Source organism: Acomys russatus, chromosome 3, assembly GCF_903995435.1.
Source record: "Acomys russatus chromosome 3, mAcoRus1.1, whole genome shotgun sequence".
Lineage (NCBI taxonomy): Eukaryota > Metazoa > Chordata > Mammalia > Rodentia > Muridae > Acomys > Acomys russatus.
The window spans coordinates 80,713,804-80,718,409 of NC_067139.1; the positions used below are offsets into that span (position 1 = coordinate 80,713,804).

A 4,606-nucleotide genomic window follows, 5' to 3' on the forward strand; every position below is an offset into this window, starting at 1 on the left:
CATAGAAATGATTTCAGTAAAAAAGCAGAAAAAAATAAAAATTATTAAGTTCACTATAATTCTCAATTCCTTTGCCTCAAAAAAGGACCCAGCTTTCTCTGTTGTTCTTGTCATAGGTAAAAATTAGACATAATGTTTTCTGTGTCAGCTGTGTTCAACCTGCAGCCTACAGGATAACTATGCAGATGGCGCAACACAAAATTGTAAATTCATTTAAAATATTACTCCATTTTTTTCAGATTTCTATAACTCAATTTTATAGTTCTTAAATGAGAAGTTTATAGGTAGTAATATTGTGTCTCGATGTGAAAAGATTAGACCTGATAAACACATACAGATCATCCTATCCACTAGCAGTGCAAAACACATACAACATTCTCAGTAGCCCTCTGATCTGCCTGTCCTGCACTGGGGTCCCGCATCATGAGCTCCACGCAATTCAACAAGGGTCCTTCTTTTGGGCTCTCAGCCAAGGTAAAGTACTGGCTCCTGTCCAGATAGGATCACCAGAAGGAAGCTGAACTCCGAAGCTGGACAGAGGGACTCACGTGGCTCTCCATCGCCCTGACTTCCAGAAGGGTCTGAAAGATGGGGTTATCCTATCCACCTTTATGAACAAGCTGCAGTCTAGCTCTGTCCCCAAGATCAACCATTCTATGCAGAACTGGCACCAACTAGAAAACATCTTCAACTTCATCAAGGCCACAGCCAGCTTCGGCATGAACCCTGTGAACCTGTTCAAAGCCAATGATCTATTCGAAAGTCGGAATATGATGCAGGTGCAAGTGTCTCTACTTGGGCTAGCGGGAAAGGCCAAGACCAAAGGGCTATAAAATGGTGTGGACATCGGGGTCAATACTAGGAGAAACAAGAGAGGAACTTCCATGACGCCACCATGAAGGCCAGCCGGTGTATCATCGGGCTGCAGATGGGCACCAACAAATGTGCCAGGCAATCTGATATGACAGACTATGTTACCAGGCAACATCTCTATGACCCCAAGAATCACATCCTGCCTCCCATGGCCCACTCCACCATCAGCCTTCAGCCAGGTGGGCATGATGGCTCCAGGGATCCGGAGGCATGTCTAGGACACCAAGCTGGGCACCGACAAATGTGACAATTCTACCATGTCTCTGCATATGGCGCCATATGGTTTAGCACACAGGGCGCCAACCAGAGCATCCAGGTCTTCCGGCTGGGCTGACAGATAACACAACTCCAACTACTGCCCACAGGTCCCAGCAGCTGATGAGGCTCCCTCCAAGGGTGATAAGCAAGGCGAGGCACCTGAGCGCAGAGGAGCCAGGCTACTCAGCACCCAAGGGTGCCAGTTCCCCACATCAGCATCCCTGTGTGAGTTGTGGGGATTTTTCTGTTTTCACTGTGTTTTGTTTTTTGAAACTGGGCCTCACCTTGTAGCCCTCTTTGGCCTGGACTCCACTACTATCCTCTTGCCTCATCTTCCTGAGGGCTGGGATGACAGGCCTGTGCTGTCTATGCTCCCTTCTCATCCATCTGGCCTGGCTTCCTTTCCAGGACTGACTCACTAGGCAAGGGACGTGGGGATCCTTGCTGGGATAGTCAGGCTGTGGTTATCTCAGTGAGAGAGGCTGCCCCCTCCCCAAGTTTCCAGTTTCTTCATCTCTTCCACAACAGTTTGGGGTCTGTGAGTCAATGGAAATTAAAGGCAATTTCAGTGGGGTTGGGGGAAAAAACAAGTGGTTTTGTGTTTTGTTTGCCCCTCTAACCCCATCCGGGAAAAGTTATGGGGAGGTGCACCAGACCTTACAACACTGCAGGCATTCTGAGGGACTGCATTTGAGAAGACCACACCTGCAGCCCTGCCTGGTTCCTCCGCTCTCCCTGCACAGGCCTGTTAGATGTGCTGGGCCCCTCCTGGCTCCAAAAGTTCTGCATGTGATCCCCAAGGGTCCCTGTGCTGCCAGATAATGTGAAATTCCCAATATGGACCAAAACCAATTTAAAAACATCCATTTCTAAGAAAACAAAAGAAATTCTCAACTATTGATCAGAAAATAGGACATAAAATATGTTGCATTTAAATTTAAGACCATATGTCTTATTATTTCATTCACACTAATTATCTAAAATAAACAAAATCATAAAGTCAGAAAGATTAACATTCAGGGCATAACAGCAAGAGGAAATAGGGAAGGACTATTAAGCGTCTCTTTCAGGGTGATGGGTGCTCTAGCATTAGATTGTAGTGGTGATTATAAACTCTTAGAAATAAGGGTTGGAGACACAGATCAGTCAACACAATGCTTTCTTAGCATGCACAAAATTCCAAGTTCAATCTGAGCACCGCATCAAGCCAGGTGTGGAGGTGCACACCTATAATCCCAGGACCGTTTAGTTGGAGATAGGAAGATCAGTGTTATCCTTGGACACATGACTTTGAGCCTAGCCTACAGTACATGAGACCATATCTTTACAAATTTGCCTGATGTCATTTTAGAAGTTTTACCATAGGAATGCCTAAGGTATACACAGAGGGGTATTGAATGGGCAGTCAAGGAAACATTATTGAAAGACTTGAATTATGGGACAAGATCTAAACAAGTTCCTCAATGTGAAAGATTATTTTTCTGAAGCGTCTCAAATCATCAACTGGTCTCCATCCTCACTGGCAGCACGAGGAGTAGGGTGATGTAAGTCAGCACTTCATTGACTGTGCAGAGTAAATATTCCTTTCTCCTCTGAAACTACATTCTGTGTTTTCCACTATAAGAGAAAGACAATGAAATTACTATTTTGGAATAAAAATGAAAAAACAAATTTTTCTTTGTATTGATGAACTCATGTTTATAATCTAAATCTGTAAACTGGAATCTTTCTATACTGAATTTATGATTTGATCTACTCAGTTACTATATACAAATTAAAAGGCATAAATAGTAGAAAATATCAAAATTATCATATAACTTTATGCCTGTGATTATAAACTATCTTATCTTCCTGTCTACAGTGTAGAGTCTAATAATAGTAGTGAATGGTCAATTTACTATGTGAATTATACATGATAATTTTTAAAATATATATTTTATTATTTTTAAAATGTGTATGTGCATGTGTGTATGTATGTGTGTGTGGTGTGTGTGTGTTTGTGTATATGAATTTCCTCATTTATCACCACAATGTTACCTGTTTTATTTTTAAATCACTGTTTTACAGAGCAGAGCAATAAAGATCGATGACATTTCATAAATTGAATAATATATCAATCAGGGAAATGACTCACATTTGGATTGTGGTATTCTAATTTAAGAATACACACAAAACACATCACCTCATAAAAATAGTAGACTGTGTAATTATAAAAGTATGTGAGCATAATAAATATAAATCCAGAAAATGAACTGACTTTTCAAAATCAATTAACATCTTATGGTACAAATTCCTTCAACTGTTGACTATGTTGCCTGTGTCTATTTGTTTTGAATGGTATATATACTGTGCTCAGTCATCTCCATTATTAAAACTGTAAGTATTAATAATTATTGAAACTATTAGAAACACTTACATTGTACTTACTGTGTGTTAAGTATTGGTTGAAACATTTTACATATTACAGCTTCCTAAATTTCCATAACAACCCATAGAGTAGGATGTCACTTTAGTCCCATCATCAGAGATGGAAAATCTTAAGCACAAAGAAGTAACTTACCCAAGGTCACAGGACCAGTGATGGGCAGCATCAGTCTTTAAACTTAGGCAACAGACATCCAAGCTGAGTCTGATGAAATCCACTGAATGGCTCCTGATCCAGGTCTGGATCTTAATCCTTCTATAATGAAAAAAAACGTAGCTCATGACATTTTTTTTTTTTAATTTTAGATGCTTCTAATAATCAAAGCATAAAATTTCCAGTGACAGCATACTTAGTTTGTGCCCAATATTTAACTCATTAAATTTATAATACAGAAGCATAAACGACTGATGTGACACAGCTTGTGAAACCAAACATCATTTCATTTGACACGTGGTGACAATCTAATGCAGGCCGTCCTCACATCATTCTCACAGTGCTCAGCCATGACGGCTAAGAAAGCACAAGAGACCGCGGTTGCCTTTCTAGAGAAGCTCCTCACTGAGGGGACTTTTGAAAACGGGCTTGAATTTATGGTGAAGAAGAGTATACAGGGTGACATAGAGGGGTAGGAAGAGAGAACAGAATAACCAGACACACTCCAGGGCTATGCACCAGTATTTACAAAGATGCTCTGTGTGTAATGACTTCAAGTTTGATTATAATTAAGTACCAAATTTGTGTAGGAAATTGTCAGGAGACAGAGCTAGATTTTAAAGGGTCTTTTTAGAAAAGTAGCTAAGGAGTTGGTGATTATCCAGGGAAAATCAGGATTTGTGCCCACAGCACAAAGCAGCTAAACAGTAAGTGATTAAGAGAAGTCACCAAGAAGAGACTTGATACCCTATGAGCATATACAGGGGGAGGAAGTCCCCCTCAGTCACAGTCATAAGGGAGGGCAGTAACGAGAAAATGGGAGGGAGGGAAGAATGGGAGGATACAAGGGATGGGATAACCATTGAGATGTAACAAGAAAAAGTTAATATAAAAAAA

At 40.8% G+C, this 4,606-nt stretch overlaps 1 pseudogene; it reads left to right on the forward strand.

Annotated features, from left to right (window-relative positions):
* The first annotated feature begins 423 nt into the window (after nucleotides 1–423).
* LOC127187139 (calponin-2-like) lies at nucleotides 424–1,553 on the forward strand (annotated as a pseudogene).
* The last annotated feature ends 3,053 nt before the right edge of the window (nucleotides 1,554–4,606 follow it).